This window comes from Ursus americanus, chromosome 21, assembly GCF_024610735.1.
Source record: "Ursus americanus isolate L20-20 chromosome 21, mUrsAme1.1.p, whole genome shotgun sequence".
Classification (NCBI taxonomy): domain Eukaryota; kingdom Metazoa; phylum Chordata; class Mammalia; order Carnivora; family Ursidae; genus Ursus; species Ursus americanus.
In genome coordinates this window covers 11,704,317-11,726,463 of record NC_142147.1, presented here as the reverse complement: position 1 = coordinate 11,726,463, position 22,147 = coordinate 11,704,317, and the positions used below count along the sequence as shown (strand labels likewise).

General features: G+C 44.1%; 1 protein-coding gene and 1 long non-coding RNA gene across 5 annotated transcripts in view; one reads left to right on the top strand and one right to left on the bottom strand.

Annotated features, from left to right (window-relative positions):
• FTO (FTO alpha-ketoglutarate dependent dioxygenase) overlaps positions 1-22,147 on the bottom strand; it is a 369,186-nt gene that overhangs the window by 18,045 nt on the left and 328,994 nt on the right. The gene's annotated exons all lie outside the window — the stretch shown is intronic.
• On the top strand, positions 20,172-22,012 carry LOC148108218 (uncharacterized). Of its 2 annotated transcripts, none has more exons than XR_015728021.1 (3): positions 20,172-20,306; positions 20,445-20,566; positions 21,870-22,012. It is a non-coding gene; the product is annotated as an uncharacterized LOC148108218 (long non-coding RNA). The 2 variants fall into 2 exon arrangements; XR_015728022.1 differs by lacking the exon at positions 21,870-22,012 and adding an exon at positions 21,240-21,775.

The window sequence follows — 22,147 nt, the reverse complement described above, 5'->3', positions numbered from 1 at the left end:
CGTTTGCAGGACCTCATCTCCAGCCGTGGCCCCAGTGGACCAGGCCTCCAGCAGTCACTCTGACACTGGGTCAGCTGGCCTGTCACTGGCTTCAAGCAGACTGCAGCACTGGTGATGTTCCAACAGCTCCTTAGAAAAGCCCGACAGCTTCTGCATTTGAGCTTTTGGGAGTCATGAGCCTCGGTGCAAGAAGGCTGGATCCTGGCTGTAGAGACCCCATGGAAAGGTCACTTGGAGAGAGAGAGAGAGGCCCTGCAACCCATCCCTGGTGAGGCCAGCAGAAGAACCTTCCATTGCTGAGTCCCAGTCAACACACAGAAAGCCAGAGTCTTCTGTGAGAAATAATGACTATGGCTGTTTTAAGCCACTTAGTTCTGGGCTGACTTGTTATGCAACGCGTAATGGAAAATAGTGTTTTCTGTATTTTTAGGTCCTTAATTGGCTACTCTGTAACCGTAGATGATAGGCTTACATTCTATATCTGGTTCCATTAACTTTCTTTATTGTGCTGAAAATATATGTACCGTAAAATCTGCTATCTCAACTATTTTTAAGTTATACAATTCAGTGGTATTAATTGCATTGTGTAAACATCACCACTATTTCTGAACTTTTCCAGTGTCTCAGAGGCTCCGTACCCATTAAGCAATCACTTCACATTCCCCCCTTCTCCAGCAGCTAGTAACCTCTCGTCTACTTTCTGTCTCCATCAATTTGCCTCTTCTAGGTAGTTCTGTAAGTGGAATCATCATACAGTATGTGTCCTTTTGTGTCCGGTGTATTTTACCTGCTATAATGTTTTCAAGGTTCATCCATGTTGTAGCATGTATTAGAATTTAATTCCTTTTTATGGCTGAATAATTCACTGTATGCATACAGTACCTTTTATTCATTTATTTATCTGTTGATGGACCCTTGTGTTGTTTCCACCTTTTGGCTGTTGTGACTCTTGCTGCAAAGGACATTGGTGTGTAAGGATCTGTTTTGAGTTCCTGCTTGCTTTTGGCTGTCTATACCTAGGAGTGGAATTGCTGGGTCATATGGTAATTCTACATTTTATTTTTTGAGGAACTGCCAGATTGTTTTGCAAGGGTACTGCGTGATTTTACATTTCTATCAGCAGTGTAGGAGGGTCCCAATCTCTCCATATCCTTGTCGACGCTATTTTTTTTTTATTTAGTATAAGCCATCCGAGTAGGTGTGAAGTAGTCTGTGAAAGTGGTTTTGATTTACTTTCCCTAATAACGAATGATGCTAAGCATCTTCTCACGTAGTTATTGGCCATTTGTACATCTTCTTTGGAGAAATATCTAATCAAGTCCTTTGCCTGTATTTAAATTAGTTTGCCCATTTGTTGTTGAATTTTAGGAGCTCTTTATATATTCTGGACACTAAACCTTTATCAGATACATGATCTGCATTATTTTGTCCTTATTTGGTAGGTTGTCTTCACTTTCTTGAAAATGTTCTTTGATGCACAAATGTTTCTAATTTTGGAGAAGTCCAATTTATTTATTTTCTTAGGTTTTATTAATTTTTGGCAGAATTTCTCAACTTTCCCTTTTATAAAATAAGGATAGAGTACCTGACATAGGATGAAAGACTGAGCCACTGAACAGCATGAAACGAAGTTGAAGGAATGTGAGAGACCCAATGTTTCATGTACTCTGGAAGGATAATTTCCATCTATATGCCATTCTCAAGTCAGTTGCTGGTTTTCACCAAAGCCAATCTCTCCTTGACAACACTGTCAACCCAACTTTGAGTTATTCCCTAACGCCAACAGTGACTAATGGGAACTATTTAAAAACTGGTCCAGAATCCTTAATTTACACTTACTCGGGTTGGAAGTTTCCATTCTGCACTTCTACCAATGCATCTGACTGGGTATATGCCTTATTTCTTCTACCACCAACCTGGAGGGAACTGGTGGGCATCTCAGCAGCTACCAGTTTCAGTCCAGAGGAATGGCAGTATGTGAGATTCCTAGTAGAACTTTCCATGAGTTCTCAAACCTTCTGGCAAAATTGTCTGATCTGTTAAAAGAATTTCCTGATACCCTCTGTGGCACTTGTAAGAGACTAAGGAATGGTTATTAAGACCATGCACGTAGGGGCACCTGGGTGGCTCAGTGGGTTAAGTGTCTGCCTTCAGCTCAGGTCATGATCCCAGGGTCCTGGGATCGAGCCCTGTGTCGGGCTCCCTACTCAGTGGGGAGTCTGCTTTTCCCTCTCCCTCTACCCCCCACTCCTGCTCGTGCTCACTCTATCGAATAAATAAATAAAATCTTAAACAAAAAAAAAGCCATGCACGTATGCGTATCCTACTTGGCAAACCATCCTTTACATAATCAGCGATACCTCTTTACAACACGAGCATTAGCCAATAAGGGGAATGAAGAGCACAATACATGCAGGAGAATGCGATCATAATAAAGGCTTTCCTCCCATATGCAGGCAGTTTAGGGGACACAGTCTGACCTTCTGTACTTCTGAACCTGGGTAACAGAAAACTTACCATAATGATGCGCTCCCGGTACAACGAACTTTACTTGGGCCTTTCTGACAGCCGATTATCACTTTCCCCCTATCCAAAACATTTAATTCACTGCTGTTTAGAATGTCTGTTTATTTGTGGAGGACTTAGGACGCCCAATACCTCATAACTGTTTTTGTCCTTAACATCAGAAAGGAAATGTGGCTTGGCAGAGAAAATTAAAAAGTGTTTTGAGCTCTCAGGTCAATAAAAGCATTCTCAAATCTGTATTTGCAAAAGCTAGCATGCTGCTGAAATACTGTTTGAACTATCTCAGTTCCAAACAGATAATGATGTTTTGCAGAATTGCTTATAAATTAAAACTGGAAAGAACCTAAATGTCTATCATTGTGGGAATGATACTAAACTATGGTATATCCATACTATGGACTTCTCTGCAACAATTAAGTAGAAAAGAACAGATTTATATTATATGTTCTTACATGGGAAGATATCCAAACGTAAGATGTATTGAGTAACACAACCCAGCTGGGTATTGATTTGTACTAGCACAATAGCCATTTATGGAAATGAAAAAAGAAAACGCATATTTGTCCCCAGTACATCTATATATAAATGCACAGAAAATTACTTAGAAGGGCAAGAAGGTCAGAGACTGGGGCTAGGAGTCTAAGAGCACTTTATGAAGTGTTCATTTTTGAATCAAGTGACTGTATTTGTGTATTACGTGTGTGATTAAACATGGATAAAAATGCTAACTGATGGCGAAGAAAACAAAATACCTCAGAGCTGGGAGGGGGTGTGAATCAGCTGTTAGAGCATAGAAGTGCCTTCAGTTCTCATTTCCTCTCTACCAGTCAGAATGCTGGGGACTCAGCAAGAAGGAAATTCTTGGCTTGGTCAATATGGGACTTTGAAGTCAACCAGGTAAAACAGTTGCTTTGCATTTCTTGGTGGGGGGGGAGAAAGAGCAAGCAAGCATGCGTGTAGGGGGTGGTGGGGGGGCAGCAAGGGAGGGGTAGAGGGAGAGAGAGCATCTTAAGTAGGCTCCACGCCCAGCATGGAGCTGGACACAGGGCTCCATCTCACAACCCTGAGATTAAGACCTGGGCGGAAATCAAGAGTCAGACGCTCAACCAACTGAGCCACCCAGGTGCCCCAGTGCCTTTGCTTAAATCTTAAGGGAGAATTTGTCTACAACAGTCTGAGCTGCTTAATAAAGGTAGGGTCATCTGAGGACTGGCGTCGAAAAGGGGAGTTCTTTTGACCGTCGCTCTCGCTTTCCTCAAACTTCTGCCACCCCACTGAAACGGAAGCCTTGCGAGGGGGAGAGTAAAAATAAAGGGCCTGTGACTCTACTCACTTTAAACACCTAAGCTTTATGAAACTTCTTTCAACTACATGCCTCTTAAGGAAAAACTGTCAAAGCAACAAAGATGCAAAGTGGAAACAGATGTTGTTCTACCAAAAGGGCTCTCAGGAATGGCTTCAGATATTCCTGTTTGTTTTCGGAGTAATTGTACCAACTGACTTTCTTGTCCGCCATGACAGCCCCCAGCCTGTTTCTTGGGCCCCTGCGAGTACAATTGCTCAAATATAGTCCCGCCATGGCAGCTGGGGTTCCCAGCAAGCCCTGAAGACAGAGGAAGGCTGGGGGCTCTCAGTCACGGCTCAGCCTTAGAGCCCCTGGCCCCTGCCTGCATTCCCCCAACCCCCGAAACAAGCCTGAGAGCCACTCTTAGGAAGGAAAGAGAGGGCAAGGGTATTTTATTCTCTGGCTGCGTTCTTTTTTCCCTTCTGGGGAAGGGCAGCCCGCTCGAACTCCTCTGAGATGGGAAGGGTCTTGGGAACACAAGCTGCCCCCCTTCAGTTCACGACCCCCTCCCCTAAGGCTTTGCTTTTAGGCACCTTAGTTGCTAAAGGCATTTAACTTTAATTCCATTTGACTTCAATTGTGTCCAAATTACTGTAAAAAGGAAGAAGACAACAAGCTGTAAATATGAAGAGAGACAGAAAATCATTGAGAATCCTGCCTTTATGAATATTTGATGAAGAAAGGTTAGATCCATAGCTGGTAAATTATAAGAAATTATGTCCATCATGTGACTCTGTCAGCAAAGGTTAATACAAATGGGTTGGGACTTCGTTGGGATGACAACGCAGATTAAAAAAGATTTGTCCTGTCCTCACTGCAATTAGTTTTTCTCCTATTAGTAGTGTAACCGAGTTGATCATTAGGATTATGGCAACAGGACAAATGTTCAGTGAGATCATTTTGTGCTTCAGACTCGCATTGCATTTTTACGATAAATTTTTCATCTCTGCTAATCTTGCCCTTAATTGTGTGGTTGCTGTGGGCACGTTCCAATTATTAACTCTTCTGATCCTACGATGCCCTTGCCATCAAGCACGCTGATTACATGCAGACCGAATGGGGGATCCTACGTTTTTCTGCAGCTGGAGACGCGGATCTCGTGGTTCGTTTAGCACATGCAGAAAAATGGTTAGTTTTGCTCAAATAACAGCTCCAGTCAGGTGTGAAATTGTTTATAATTGTGTTATAGGATTTTGCCCAGGTTAAAGGGCTTCTTGGGGCTTCCATTATGAACCTCATTTCTCAGGTATTTATGATTCATTTTCCACTCTTAAAAATTCTGAATTAGGCTTAACGTTCTCTGCATAGAGGCCTTACTGTTGTTGCTGTTATTATTATTATTTTGCAAAGGGGATTAAGGGAGTCATCCCACATTCTTTGTGCCAAGGCGGGGAGTGTAACTGATGTCAAGCCTGGTAAGCCCGGATGTAGAACAAATGGCTAGAGGCACAATTTCTCCAGGTGGCAGTCCGGGATTTCCCAGGGTGCCTTCGTGCCCCTTCCACTGAGGAGCTTGAAGATGGAAGCCAGACGGAGGGTGGCGGGATGAATAACCAGACCACTAAAGAGAGACACACCAGACGGCATGTAAGTCTCTAGCCATCCCAGACCAGGCTCTAAATAACTAGAAACAAACTTGGACAACCTGGTGCCAGCTTAGATTCCCTACGCTCCTTCTAGAAAACTCCACCGCCCTCCCTGGAGGTCACCCTTTCTTTGGATGCTTTGAATTTCATACCTTTCACAGAGTTGCTGTGTGTTTTTCAAATGGGGGATAGGGCTGATGGAATGTGTGAAGATCCACAGAGGACAGAGAGAAAAGGCAAATAATGACTCGTGCCACGGAGGGCATGCGGTGGACGGGAAGATGCGGAAAATGGAGCGTGCCCACAACTGAAAAAGGAAATGAAGAAATCGAAATCTAAACACATCAAATGGGACACATGCTAATAAATCAAGAGACCCTTAGAGGCCCCACGCAGAAGACAAAGTGTTTTTTTTTTTTCCAAATCTAAAGTAAGGCTAGAAAATAAGGAGAACGAGGGGAAAAACTGTCCTGGGAAGGGTTAAATGTGACAGCCAGAAGGATAATTGGAATTGTCATGCCTGGAACAGTTTCACTGTGGAAGCAGTGTCTACGCAAGGTCCGCCGACAGTCCCCCCAACTGGAGCAGACGCACTGCCCACACTTACAGTCATCCCCACGTAGGAAATTTAACACATCAGGGAGCCTGCTGAATTATCAGATCAACTAATCAATAGCATTGACAATATTTCTGCCTAAAAGCATGGTGGGGGGACAGTTGAGTAAGGCACCAGAGCGGATGGGATCTTTGCCAATACATTACCTTGGACCTTTGACTTCTGCCACGGGCCCAAGAGGCACATGACTTTTCTTCCCAAGACCTGGGATTTTCTGCCTAAGTAACTCTGACCTGCTTGGGTTGAGTCAATTGCACCCTTCATTAGGAATTGGTACAGGTGACGTATGCAAATGGCACAGGCCCAGTCTCCCAGGCATCCGAAGCAGCATGTCGGGTCATGCCATTTCCCACTTCCGGCGGCCCTCCGCGCCAGACTCTGTAAATCTCCGCTGCGTGTGCAACGGCGCCGGACTCAGTGGGATACAAATAGCTTCTCCGTGTATCTGGATGGCTCTGGAGACTGGAGCTACCCGAAGAGTTCTGTCCCCTCTCTGTGACCTATACCTGGCGGCTCTGAAAAGACATTTGGGCCCCTCTCAACTCACGGAATTTAATGCTCCAGAAAGCAACTAGATGTCATCAGTGAGGATGAAGCTGACTCGGAGAGACAAAGAGAACACACTCCCCGAGCCCCCAAGTCTATAAAAGAGCACTTGGGGGCAATACAGAGCCCACCGATCGAGCCCTCGCCACACCGGCTCTGTGGCATCTGGCCATCCCCCCAGATGGCTCCTTCTGGTGTGGCGATCTGGAGGCCACCTCCAAATACCAGCATGAACCCCAAATCTCCAAACACATCTGTAGCTGGCAGAGACAAGAACAAGGCTGTCAGGGGCGCCTGGGTGGCACAGCGGTTGAGCGTCTGCCTTCGGCTCAGGGCATGATCCCGGCGTTACGGGATCGAGCCCCACATCAGGCTCCTCTGCTATAAGCCTGCTTCTTCCTCTCCCACTCCCCCTGCTTGTGTTCCCTCTCTCGCTGGCTGTCTCTATCTCTGTTGAATAAATAAATAAAATCTTTAAAAAAAAAAAAAAGAACAAGGCTGTCAAGGGAAGGAGACTCACACTTGCTAGGTACCTGGTATGAACCAGTTAATTTATTTAATTTTCTTACTCCACAGAATTATTCCAAGAAAACCGGAGGTTTAGAAAGAGAGGTTAAAATAACTTGTCCAAGGAGAGAGCCGTCCAAGGAAAGACTGGGATTCAAATCCAGGTCTGCCAGTCTCCAAACCAGTACCCCAAACTCTTTGTAGCATCCATCTTGCCTTGTTCCCAGCAGAGGAACAAAAGACAGCCTACCAAATGCGGTAAAGGCGAAGAGTCAAAACGTCAACGCCACCAAACCTCCGAAATCCCAGAGAAGACGACGGCTGGACAGTGGCGCGCGTTGGAAGGAACAGCGGTGTTGGTGTTTGATGTACTCTCAAATAGGATATAAATGGGGAGTACCAACAGGAGATTTAAAGAGATAAAGTGCAGCACTTCTGTGGACGCGGATGCCTCGTGGCCCACATCTGTACCAGGCACTGGGCTCTCTAACCACGACAAAGCCAAGGTTGTCTAGAACTGCGTATTATTGTAGTCCGCCTGGCTGTGCTGTAACTATTTCAAGGACTATTAAATTAAACCCTGGAGACAGTTTCCCTTAAGATAAAGGGCATGCTTTTTATTGTGCCATCAAAGGAGACCAGAAAACCTGAATCTTTCAGCTTTAAAGACAACATAATGAGATCAGAGATTTTGCTTGCAAAGAAATTAACTTTCGGTTAATTAATGAAAGTAACCTTAAACAGCGGGCGTGTTGCCAACAACCAGGACACTATAATAAAAAGAGGGGGGGGGTGGAGATAATGGGCTGCTTTCAAGGAGCCAGGCTCAGCAGCCCAGAAAAGAAACTTGATGAGGATGCTGCTTGTAAATTTGATCTCAAATTCTTAAGATGAACAAATAATAGTCTTATCTGTAATAAAGTCTGCTACAAATGCTTTCTTTTCGCCCATAATTTTCTGTTCAATTTAGATAGAAGATTTAATTAGATGTTGGTGAAACAGCAGTTATTTAATAAAACCCTTAATAAAAATCTAATCTATGGTACATAGAAACCGCTGTAATATAATCACAATTGAAAAAAAATACATTTCAGAGTATTTACTTCTTACAATTAAGAAAAAATATATATATGTGACATGTTCTGTTTTCCACTCAAGGGCTAAGAAGGCAAACCCAATAAAAAACAAACAAACAAATCCCAAACTGCAACCCTTTCTCCTTTCTTATAAAGTTTGTATTTACAGTTTTCTTTTGTCCGTTGCAACCAAAAGCACTCCTCGAACATGAATGAGGGCATGAAGAATGATCCCTCTCATCTCATAAAGTCTTTAAACTAAAATTTGCTTCTCATGAGAAACTAACTCTTAAGGATTTCTGAAATTGTACGAGAAATAGGATGGTCCCCTACCTTTGTTAAATCTATTCATAATTTTTCTGTTCCAGACTATCAGCAAACTCTGAAGAGATGATAAGGCTCTCTCCTAAGTCCAAGAGTACAATAAATTAGGAGAGCGTGAGGGACCCGTAGCCCATCTGAAGGTGATGTTAAGGACATTCTGAGTATATACTCTGAATCTCTAATACCTTGACCAAAGGCAGAATTCTAGATGGTACATTCTGAGCCTCAGGTTTCACTCAATATGGCCAAATCTTGGGGGTCATGCTTCCTACACACAAAACTTGGGGATTGGTGGGAATGTTGGTTTCCCAACACGTGGAGTTGTTCCTAAGTTCCCAGCCTCTGGTTCGAGAATTAAGAACTGAGATCTGGACAGAATAGAGATGTGAGAGAATGTGGAACTGAAAACCAAACTGCATGATGCATCAGGGGGGTCTGCTTTTTTACAGATTTACCGAAAGGAGGTGAACAGCGTGGAGGGAGGCTCACCACCCTTAACTCAGCGGTTCAGAACGTATTACCTATTGGCCATGTCCCTTTCCACAATATTCCACAGTTCTTATGCTCTTCCATGATTCTTTAGGTAGAAGAATCTGACTGAAGTAATTTCTCAGATAAACAAAGGGGTAGGGTGGGGTGGGGTTTAACGGAGGTAGAAGAGTTAACATCCCCAGTCTGAAGGGGTACATAGAAGCTGGTGGAAATCAGTCTGTTTTTCTGCTGTGTCTCTACCAACCTAGCACCAAAACTGAAATCCCTATTGAATGAACTCTGTGTCCTTGGCCAGGGCCATGTGGCATCTCTGCTCACGTCTGACTTGAGAAGGTCACTGTTTAATGCATCTGGGTGTTGTGATCATCCAGATTTAATCATCAGGATGGGGTTCCAGTGGCTTCCACTGTATATAAATTTAAATAATGGCTCCTCCTCTCAGAAGGAAGGAAATCCACAGAGTTTGCCCATCTGTTCCAAGAGGCTGTTCATTTTGCGTTTCTGATTAGATGCCTCCTACTATCCTATGCATGCCACAATCTCCAAACACTGCCATGGTATTTGGGGGACATTTAATGATTGATAGTGCTTGTTATTTTTGGTTCAAATCGAATTCCTCTTTGGCCACTGACACAAGGGCTTGGCGTGGACTGAACGTGGCCAGTGTTTGCTGAGATACACTGTCCAGGCAGCCCGTGGGAGTCTATCAGCCCCTCCGGGGCCACGCAGTGACTTGAGAATGTGTCCTGATTGGCTGTCAGACTGGGTTTCATTTCTGTGTCTGCCATGCCAATGCCTGCATGGCTGGTTTTGCCACTCACACAAGTCCAATCCCAGATTGGGCTGGAGGGTAAGAGAAATTGGGGACCTGCCACAGGGTTCCTGGAAGATGGAATGGGGACATAATAAGAAAACTATCTGAAATAATATCTAATTGCCCCCTTTGGGAAGTGGGGGTAGAGGGGGTGGGGTCACACACAAGCCTTTGCTGTGTCTCTTCCCAATGTGTACTAACTTGTCAGTCACCTCCTGCCCTTCCCTCTACAAGCTGGCTTCACCTGCTTGGTAGCCTTGCCATTCCTAGAGACAAGAGACACATTCTTCTGTTACACACACACACAAGTTGATGTGCTTCTAGGTCCAAAAAGCCAGAAGGGGAAAAAAAAAATTCCCAATCCCTTTTTTAGTAGAAAGCACAGAGGCCGTCTCTGAAGCTTCTTAAAATATGAACATTACAATGAGGAGACAGGAGGTTTTTGCTGCACTTGTGGGTTTCACACAACATCCTGCCTCAACAGGATCTTTTGGAGCCCAGGAAGCCTCCAAGCATGAGCTGTTCTTCCAGCGGGATGTTGACTTTTGTGGTCTGTTAAGCAAGCAATGCATAAGTCAAAGTATACTCTTCCAGGAGAACGCGGGCACAAAGTGCTTCTGGCCAAACTGTACATAAGTCAGTCCCTTTTCCCCTCGGTTTGCTCAAGAGAATGCTCCCTAACAGGACCAAGATAATGGCAAACTTTGGTGTTCAAACAACAGTTAGCCAGCAGGGCCCCCAAACCCCCTAAGGAGTCTGTTTGTGTTGCTGCGGAAGTCACCAAGGCTCTTGGGTGGTGGGCCCTGCAGACTGACAGGCAAGGCAACCCAGCTCTGGCTTCTTGGTGCGGCTAACAGCCCTCGCCATTGGCAGCTGAGCCTCAGTAGCTGAGATCCTGAGCTTCGAAATCTAATAGAGGCTTGGGTTGGCGTCTTGAGTGTGTGACCTTGGGAAAAGTACAAACTCACGCTAAGTTTCCTTATCTCTACGTGAGCCTACACATATCTATTTCAGAGACGCTGGGAGGACCCCGTGTGATCACGGATATACAGTGCATGGCAAAGCCTGGCACACGGCAACTAGCTCGATCAATGGCAGCCTTACTTATTAGGGTACTATCTTCCCTGGCACTTGGCAACGACACGCTGTGACCATTCTGTGACAGTCATTCCATCACTGTCTTCAACAGTGGATGCTTCTACTATTCTTATAAGCACGATGATGAGCTCTCTCTAGTATTTCAAAGCATAAACACCATCCTATGGTTGGTAGTGACAGCCACCTGAAACAGTGTAGGGTTCTGGCACAGAAGGGGCAGAAGAGTGGCGGAGATTTTGGTCAAAGATGCAGATTTCTGTCTTGGCTTGAGAAATGGGAAGATCTGCTTATCTGGGCCAATATTCCCCCACCAGGATAACTGGCTGGAGCTGAGTAATGGCTGCACCCTTTAGATGGGACGCACACGCCCCAGTTTGAAACAAATCCCACCTCCCTGTGCTTGGCCTGCATCACCATCTTTATTACCAGCTGCTGCTCCAGTCCACGGGCTGTAGAAGAGCCAGCTCGCTTCTGTCATCATCAGCCATCCACTGGTTGGAGATTTGGCTCCTTCCACAATTCTGCCATGTTGCTTTCTGAAGTTTTAGTTCAGACGGGCCTTGGAGTTGCTTTAGGACTGTCTCATGAGTTACCCCACTCCATAGTAGTTATGTGGGTGACATCTACATGCTCTCCCCAGGGTGACCATCAACAACTGGTCTGTCCACCATTTGTTTGCGCTGCTGACTCTCGGCACCCCTACTTACATATTTCCTTCTGTGTGGTCAGCCCTGGCTTCACTTTGAGGCCAGTTCAGACCCAGAGAATGTAGATAAAGCTCAGAACCAAGCTTCATCCTTGGTTTGTGCGTGTATCTCCTTACTATCATGGATTGTGTCAGCAGACACTGAATTCACTTGGGAACACTGCCCCGTCTCCAGGGACATACTGGGCATATCTGACAGCCGAAGAACATCCTTTATTACGCCCTTCTCCTCTATATAACGAAATTATTCCCGGTAACAATCATATAATACTCAGTAATAACTATGGTCTTGATTTATTCTTCAGTTTCAAATAAGTAATTAACAATGAAAGAATACATTTCAACTGAAAAGTATTATTCAAATTCAGTCAAAGAGTTTGTGCAGAGAATTAAATTTTCATTCACCAATTTAACATTATTACCCAGAGTAGTCTGTAAACTGGTTCACTGTTTTAAACAAAAATACAATTTTCAGGGGTCATACAGTCTGACAGAGTTGAAGAAGCCCCACTTGTGGTTTCTTTGTCTTAATCGTGGCCTATCATCGTTCATTTTCAATCTACTGCGTAGATGTAGGAATATGTGGTACCGTAGCGGCTGGAGACATAAACTACACATGAGGCGAGCTCAAACAATTCCAAATGGCAATGAACTTACTCTGAAATGGACAGTCGCTGAGTCTTTGTGTGTCAGCTGCTGACCCTATAACTGAGAATCCTCTGAATTAATGTCTATGTAGAATACTGTGCTTATTAAAGGATTTGTTACTAAAATGTGCTAATTTGGGGCACCTGGGTGGCTCAGTCAGTTGAGCATCCGACTCTTGGTTTTGGCTCAAATCATGATCTCATGGTCGTGCGATCGAGCCCCGCGTCGGGCTCCAGGCTCAGTGGGAAGTCTGCTTGAGATTCTCTCTCTCACTCTCCCCCTCCCTCCGCTCACACACTCTCTCTGAAATAAATAAACCTTTTTTAAAAATGTGCTAATTTGAAGCCTACATAAATAGAGTATAATATATATATTAGAAAACTTCACGAGTAATTCAGAAATTGTGTAGAAATGAGATCGACAAAAGAGTTTTGTAGAGAGGAGTCCTCTCTCACTGGTGTTGTTTAGAACGGACAGAAAATGGCCATAATGAAAAGCAGACTGGCTCTTGTCGGTTTTATTATGTTTTTAGATCTTCTACAGACAGTGCAGCCTTTGTTGCCAGCATGGGGGACGGGGAGGGGGAGAGCCGGGCGACCGTTCCCACTGCCCACCCTTGGTACATCACTGCCCATCTCTTCATTTGATTTCTGCTGTTTATTGTTAAGACATTTTGGTCTGGTTTCCTGACCCCTTTGGGCCCAGAACCTTGGTCTGAGTCTTTGATCTTCTCCTCCCAAATCCACTAATCTGGACTCTCGATCCACCCGCCTGCCATGCCAGCCCTCCAGACCTTGCTTCCCCTTCCTACGGACTCTGCTCCCCACACCAAACCCCTCACCTACTTGCGCCCTGGCCATCTGCTTTTTTCAGATACCATCCTCTGCCTTTGGTGATTTCTCTGAACGTGAACACTTGCCTGCCTGACTGAAGGGGACTCAGGAAGCTTTCTTTCCTGTCTAGCTGGCCTCTTGGCCCAAACTCCACATCGTCCTACTGTTGCCTACATTTCAAAGTGGCAGTCCTATGAGACACATCATCTTGATGTTAGCAGCTTGGTGGGCAAGGTGGCTAGGGATGCATACTTGGTCCTATGTGATGCTAGAGAAAAACTGCTCCAGAGAATGGACGATTTACCAATGGCAGCCAAGCTGACCAATATCACGGCTAAAACAGGGGACAGCTCTGTAGGTGGAGGGCGTAGTCTGGGCTTTGATGCTTTATTTGACTCCATGCTGTATCTGCTGGGCCACCAAAGGCAGCTTCGGCACTTGTGATGTCCACTTCTCAGGACAGTATGTTGCCTGATAGCAGAATTTATGGTCCTTAGTCCTGAGATGTCAATAAAATCGCCTGGCCACGTGAGGGCTTTCTCCAGTACAGTCTATTACAGAATGCTTATCTTATTCAGGCACAACATCAGCTTTTAATATCCTACGGAATCTGCAAATCAATCCCTGATTTTTAAGATTTCTTTGAGAGGAGCCTTAGGCAGCCTGGAGTCCCTTTACTCGTAAGGACGATGATGCTCAAAACTTTATCAGTTAATCACATGTGCCAATAATCACATAGGCTGGCTAACTGAAATTGCTGTCCTCTGCGTTCGCTTAAAATTTTGACCGATTGTTTTAAGAAACAAGGACTTTTCGAAAAGGGTAGTGGTTGTGCCTCATCATTCTGGAAAATCAAGACAGAGTTTCAATATTCAATTCTAAATCCTAAGCATCCGTTACTAATACTTTACTAACACTAATACCTTTACTTATTTGCAGCAAGGAATAATAACCATCACCTTCCATCCTGTTTCAAATGAAATAACACCAAGGAGGCATTTTAAGGTAGGGTTCTGATAGGCTAAATAATGATTGTATCCTATTTGTTTAGCCCTTAAAATCTGACAAAATATCAGCGTCCCATCATGCAGGCTGCTTAACTCCACATGATAGTTTACATGTATATAATATGTACCCGGCATACATGATCTCTCTCTATATCTCTATAGATACAGATATGCACACACACACGTGTGTAAACTGCAGAAACAAACAGATATGTGTATATGAAATACACAGACATGGACGGTTTCAAGGTCTGTGTCATAGGCTATCAACAGTTACACAAGTGTGTTTGAAAACGGTATTCAAATGACGTTCTGATATTCTTTTCCCTACCTGCTTGCTTTGTGCAGTTCAAATGTTGCTCATTTCTGTATAGCTATTATACGTTTCTAGGATGCTGCTTGGAAAATCTGGGCCACTTTCAAAGACTTTAGAAAGGGACTCCTTTATTCTCAGGAAGAGGGGAGAGGCGGGTTAATCAGCTATTGACTCCTCAGCCTCATTACTGGCATAAAGCTCTGGCTTTGCTAAATTTCCGCTTTTTAGTTACCTAACAAACATACGTCAGCAGGAGGTGCAGACAAAGATCGAAAGATTAAGCTTTGTCACTCAAATGATAATGAAAAAGAGTATTTTAAACACACTGTAAATACCCACAAGCCATCATAAAATCATCAAAACCCTGCCGGAGCTCACCACCTCCAGAGTATACAGATTACCAGGGAGAGGGATATTGATGTTAAGTCCTGCTTGTCTTGGAAGATTGTCATTAACTGTCCCAAGCCTGCACTCAGCCAGCCACCTGAGCTAGGGGAAGACGGGGGACCTGGCTTCACACATTCTCGTGGCAGATTAGTGGGATTTGGAATGAGCAGCTTAATATGCATTTAATTGTGATCCCTTTCTATTCAACCCCAAGATTCCTTAAAATATATTATTCCAAAAGCACTTAAATAAAAACAACAGAAATCGAGGTTCTGTGGGTCCTGCTTTAAAAAAAAATCATTTCATATCCAGGAAAGATTTAGTAAAGCAGATTAATTTCTCCTAAAAATTTCATTTATAACATGTCATAAAAAGACACACGAGCCCATGTATATTAGAAGCATGCAGTAACATCACCTTTCATAAAAAGAAAAGCTTGTCATCACAATCTTATTAGGATGTCATGCATTGTTAAACTGGTAAAATATTTCTGTATATTCCAATTAGTGCAACCATTTACTGGCACAGACATTATAGAGAAAACTATCTTCTCTAAAAAAGTCCTTTCCACTGGGAACTAATCCTTTGTTTGACAATTCAGAGAATGTTATTTAGAGATTTTAATTGCTCAGTTGATCTGTGGCTGGATCTCAATAATCAAAACAATAAAATTGTTGGTTTCTTTTCTTTTCTTTTTTTTTTTTTTTTTTGACAACTGTAATAAAATGCTGGTAGTGTCCTGGGATAGTTAACTCGAGCTGGATTGACACTGTCAGATTCTTTTTCATATATCTTTTTTATCAGAGCAAAACTCGCTATTTCTTAAAAAGTAAAAAGTACACATTAATGACATTGCCATTATCAACAGATATTCCAAATATTGCTTAACGTCTACTTGAAAAATTCAACCTGACTATAACAGCCTAATGTGATTATCTATAAAAAGGGCCTAGAATTCTTTTTTTTTAATTTTAAGATTTTATTTATTTATTTGACAGAGAGAGACAGCCAGCGAGAGAGGGAACACAAGCAGGGGGAGTGGGAGAGGAAGAAGCAGGCTCACAGCGGAGGAGTCTGATGCAGGGCTCGATCCCATAATACCGGGATCACGCCCTGAGCCGAAGGCAGACGCCCAACAACTGAGTCACCCAGGCGCCCCAGGGCCTATAATTCTTTTTTTTTTTTAAGATTTTATTTATTTATTTGACAGAGATAGAGACAGCCAGCGAGAGAGGGAACACAAGCAGGGGGAGTGGGAGAGGAAGAAGCAGGCTCATAGCGGAAGAGCCTGATGTGGGGCTCGATCCCATAACGCCGGGATCACGCCCTGAGCCGAAGGCAGGCACTTAACCGCTGTGCCACCCAGGCGCCCCTCTTAATCAAAAAGAAAAACATTCTTCAAATCAATTAGAAAAAGCCAAACGTTCCAATAAAAATGGGCAAAGCCACGGACAAATATTTCACAACAGAAGAAACAGAAATAGCCATTTAAATATGAGAAAAAGCCTCAACCTCATTAGTAATCGAAATGCTGTAAATGAGGTCCAGGAGACAGTGTTTTCCTAATCTACGAAACTGAAACAGCTCACACCTACACACGCCACAGTCACAGCTCCCAGTGCCGGGGAAGGCGCAGGAAAACAGGCAGCTCACAGGCTGCTGGGGGAGACTACATAATTGGTTCAACCTTTTGGAAGAACATTTTGGTAATATGTGTCAGAAGCCTTAAAAATGTGTCCATCCTTTGACCCAGCAATTCGATTTCTAGGAATTTATCCTAAGGTGATAAATATTCACACAAAATGTTCAAACAAGGATATTCATCCCAACATTTCATATGATAAGGGAAAAAGAGGAAAACAACCTAAATGTCCAACAGGAGGAGAAAAATTAAGTAAAGATGGCTTATTTATACAAGTTTCTATTAACAATCATGTTCCCAGGGAATGTTTCAAGAAATGAAAAACCGCCTGTGATACAGTAAGTGAAAAGAGGCAGGTTATAAAATACTATGGCCCGAATTTTGCTTTAAAAATATATATAAAAATATATATGTACATATGAATGCACTGAAAAAAGATTGGAAGACAGTACACTGAAACGCTCTTAGTGGTTATCTCAAGGCAGTGGGAGTATAGGAGGCTTTTCTTTTCTGTCTTATACTTCTCTGGATTTTCAAAAAACGATTTTAATTAGCACAGATAAAATATTTTAATTTAAAACATGCTCACCGAAAAAGCAAACTCAGAAGTACTGAGCCTTAAAAATGTTACTATTCTCTTCTAAAAAATTATGAAAAGTCCATATAGATCTAAGTAAGTTTCTTCTTTTTTTGGAGAAGAGTCTGGAGTATCCCCACAATGACAAATTTTATAGAAATGTGGAAATGAGGCATTTACAAAAGTTTACAAGGGTGGGACTGGCAGTTAGGATGGTCAGGTCCCTGGCCTGAGAAAACAGTTCATTCATTATACCACGTTAACCCGCTGGACAGAATGTAGGACACCCAGAACATGACATTTGGTGCCAAGGGAAACTGAGTGTTTGGTTCGGCACTAACAACTGGCTATTAATAACAGCCGATAGGAGAAACACAAATTGGCCATGAATTTGCACTCGATTTTGATTTTAAAATTCTATAATGGTGGAAATGCTTACTTTAAATACTCCTATTAAAAAAAAAAAGTTCTCTTGGCAACCACCAGCTTTCCCACTCCCACCTTCTCAACCCCCAAACACACACGGGGGTGCTTTCTGCTTCCTTTCTCAGGGACAAAGCCGCCACTGGCAGGAACTCAGGGACCACACGCATTACTGAAAAACCCAGGCCAAGCTTGACCATGAAGATGAAGACCATTATGACCGTGCTGAGGTGATGATGCAAAGTCTTAGGACCTCTCGCTCTGAGAGTAAAAATTAATTCATCCGCCTGCTATGGAGTCAGAGCAGAGAGCCATCTCACTCCCTAACTTCATCTGTCTCCTGTCCATCAGCCCTGCTTCTACATTGTTTCTTTTCTACTGGATTCCATTTGGGTAAAGAGGTGTCCTGACTCTTGAGAAAGCCATCTGCTCTGGCCTGTTTGCAGGATGAAGGCATGGGGATGCAACCAGACGTGTATGGGAGGGAGAAAAAGGAACTGCAGGCAAGTCAACGATTACTGATGTATTGAGCAAGCCCCTACTATGTGCTGAGTGCTTTCTGTTCTTTTTTGAGCGCAAGATCTCATGTGATTTTGCACATCTCACAATACCAAAGTCCTTCTGTCCTCAAACCCCAGCCAGAATCATTTTTTGTGACTGTCAATATTAAGGACTATTTCAAAACACAAAGTTTAAGAGCTAATTCAGTCACGGGTTTCTTAACGTTTAATACCAGGGCATGATTTAGATCCAAGGCCAACGGCAGAAGGTACAAAAGCGGCCAGCTGTTCCTTCTGAACCAGGCAGAGGGGAGCTCCTCTAAAACAGGAAGCCCATTGTGGCACCTGTAGCCAGTCTGGTGAGCAGGCTGATTAACATAAGGGCAGGGGCAAAGCTAGAGCCCGGGCAAAGGAAGATGGACAGGCTGTCCAGGAACCAAGCCTGGCATCTACATTTCTGAGTTTGCTTTTGTTTCAAAGCTCGAGATTTCCAAATTCAGATGCAGAGCAGACTCCTCCATCCCCATCCCCCACGCAAGCCTGCCAGGCTCCCGCCCCCGCAAGCAACCCCATCTCTGCATACTGCTCGCTAAGCGGCTGCAGTATAAATAACTGGGAGGAATGCTTTATGCTTGGCCACCCCTCCAGCAGGAGACAACCGGCTTTCTCGGTGGTGTTCAGCGAGCCCCACCGAGCCACCGCCGACGCCTCATTAGAACGCAAGACACTCCTGCCAGCCCTGGGCGCTGGATGCTAGCTGCCTGTGGTCTGCATCTGTAGTCATGACAGACGGCCGAGACTGTTGCCTTCCACTGAAGACCAAGTACATGATCCACTGCAGTTAATCAATAGGATAATGGAATGAATCAATAGGAAAGATTTTTAGAAGGTCTTAATTAAAGAAACACTTGCAGATACAAATGATGTCTTCAATGTATTGATAGTGCCAAGGTGAAGGGTTAAACACAAACAAAACCATCAACTTTATTTTGCCAGCATGCCTTCCACAAGAGAACAACCTAGCAGCCTCCTGGCCCCAGGGTCGGCCCATTAATCAGTCCCTTGTCAATTCCATGGCCACACTGTATGGGAAAATTAGGCTCTGATCAAAAATTTTAATTACTAAACAGCAGCTCAAACAACAATGAAAAATAGACATGCGCCCCCCTGTCTGGCCTTCCTTTGCCCCTAAAGTGGGAGCAGCGTTCCCCATAAAAACCAGTTCCTGCAGACAAACTCCCCGCCTGATGCGGTACACAGAAATTAGAATAATTAAAGAAAGCCTAAATTGATGGATCCCATTTAGGCAGGGGAATTCTCCAGTGAGCCTTCTGCTCAAACATGTTACATCAATATTTTTGATTCCCTCGATGGTCCTGCGCTAGGTACTGGTTTAAAGAGACATCAATCTGTGATGTCAGCATTTATCTAATGAACCTTCAAAAATCAATGTCCAGGATGGCCTGTTACATGCAGGCACCCAATTTGTCCACTCTCCTAGCCTTACTGGCTAACCCAGGAGCTATAACAACAGCCGACGTGGACTGGAGTGGTAGGTGGGATGGTTAGACCAGAAGAGGCTAAAATTACACAGTCCGTTTCAACCCGGGGCGGGCGGGGGAGCACTCGTACAACGCGCGAACAGAATGAGGAAGCCAAGATCCCCTTCTGAACTTTCCAGGGCCTCTGCGCTCGGGAGATGTGCCCATCCTAAAATGATCTGCGTCTTCCCATCATCCCCCCTCCCAATGTACCTTTCCCCTCCCATAGTTCCCATTCCCTTTAGTGTTGCTTGACAGGATTTTGGTCCCCTTCCTGACAGCTCGGGTAATTTCCTGCTTTTTGGGTTACTCGACCGGGATTCCCATTCCGCTCCACTCAACGGGAGGCCTGTGCCTATTTCTCTCCTTGTTCGTGTTTATGCTCAACTCACCCTCGCCCTTCGGGTGAGAGGACTCCTTGACACTGATATCTTGACACCCTACCAGGCAGAAGATAGGGCCCAAGTTTGTTTCACTCCTTTTTGCCTCTTTAAAATAAATTGGCCTGGACCGGCTGCCACGAAGCTGAGTTATTTCAAGTGCATAACTCACGGTGACAGGTATGCCATTCACCATGCCAGGCCTGGGTCTGCCTTCTCATCTTGGCTATTATGCACGGCCGTTCTCTCTCTCTTGACCGCGAGAGTCAGTCCTGAGCGCGGTGCGGAGCTTGGACAGTTGTAAGATGTGTTGTGTGGGCTGAATTAGCTGTTGTACAATTCCTGTCTATCTCATTGAATACAGCTTTCAGCGGCCCCTCGTGCCAAGTTTGAGTCCAATTAAACTACAATGAAAGGTACCATGATTTCATTTGCTTGGATTGTCACATTTCAGAAGTTCAGTAGCCTGCAAAATGTTCGCTGTCTCTCATTAAGCCAGTTCCAGCAACTGTGTAAAGGCTCTAATTTAGCTGCTTTTTATGCTCTGCTTTCAGCCCTGAAGATGGCTGCCTGCAGGGAAGGGTCCGACGCCACCCGAGGTATCGGGCTGTGCTTCCGACCACACAAATGGAAAATGCTCGAGAAAAGCACAACTGGCCCTGCCACAAAAAATAAGGTAATATTCTAAAGGCTCCTGTTACGTTTTCTAGCATTGCTCTGGAAGAATTCTTGCAGGAGAAGGGGGGTGGTATGCGCTCACTGTGCATGTGCCTGTGTTTGGGGGAGGGGTACGTTCTATGCCAAAGAATGATCTGGATGGTGATCCTATTTTTCAGAACCATAATTAAAGACCTGTAACTTCTTTTCCTGAGAGAAACATTTATTTCTCTAAAAAGCCTCACAAAAGTAGTCAGCCAAAATTTCGTTTCGACATGCACTTAAAAATGAATTGCCTCTAATCAAAGAGTGCTCTACGAAATCAGGTTTGTCCTGGAAATCTGACATGTATTAGACACTGGATAGATCTTAATTGAGTCCCAGTTGGGCTTAGAGAGGAAAAAAAAAAGTCACCATTCTGTGGACTGCGACTGTGCGAATTCCCATTATGGCTCCGGTTTGATGAGGAAATTGCTATACAGATGCCAGCAATGCAAATTACCATTTACTGACTGCTTACTAGACGCCAGGAAGTGCGTTATAAGCTTACACATCCTGTGGCATTTAAGCCTCTCAATAACCCATTCTCCAGACGAGCACACTGAGGTATAGAGAACGTTAAGTCACTTGCTCGAAGTCATGGCTGGTGAAAGAAAGAACCACGAATCAAACCCAGGCCTGTCTCATTCCAGAGCCCTCTTTCCTGACCCTTCCGTGCTTACGCTTCAGTGGCGAAGTCTAGCGCCGTCCCCAGTGGCCTCACCAAGTAAGAACTAGCAGGCGCACTGCGACAGGAGCCGTGTCTGTCCTGCTTCTCTTGGAGTCGAGATTAGCGCGCCAGTGAGTCCATCTCCGCCTCGGCTAACGCATCCCCTCTGGTGGTCGGGGATCTTCTGGAGAGTTCCAATCCTTCTACTAACCTCTCCATTTTCAAAAATAACACTTCTGAGTGGGGATTTTTTTCTAACCACAAAAGAAAATTTGGAAAATGTAGAAACGCCCGAAGAAGACAAAATAAATAACCCACAGTCCCATCACTCAGATATAATCACTCCTGGTGCAGATTCTCTATTGGCATTTTTTTTTTTTTTTTTTTTTGCCTATAAAACTTAGGATTCCAGTATTATTTGCTCTGTGCTTGGTGTTTTTCTTGATGAGTATGCAAATCCGCCCAGACTACGTGTCATGTCCTTCCTATGGATAAACGTGATTATAATCACTGGATTAGGCTGACTGCTCCCTGAATGTTAAACCTCGGGTTCTTTTAAATGTGCTGCCATCTCAACGGACGCAAAACATGGAACTTTTTTTTTTTTTTTTAGGCCCAGGTGGTGAGAACGGCCCCAGCTGGCTGAGAACCGAAGGTCAAAGAGGCCCTGGGTCTGGCCGAGTGTGCCAAACTCTGAATCCCAGCAGCTTAAAATGTAATCAGAGTTCCTCTTACCAGCTCAGGGAACCACGGATCTTCTAGTATTCCTTAAGAAAAAAAAAAAATTACAGAAAAAGCCCACATAAAACTGAAGAGATCAGTTTAATGATGTATGTGTAAAAAATAATCAAGATCAAAACATGCTTTCATTTTCCTGGGTAATTTTTTTTT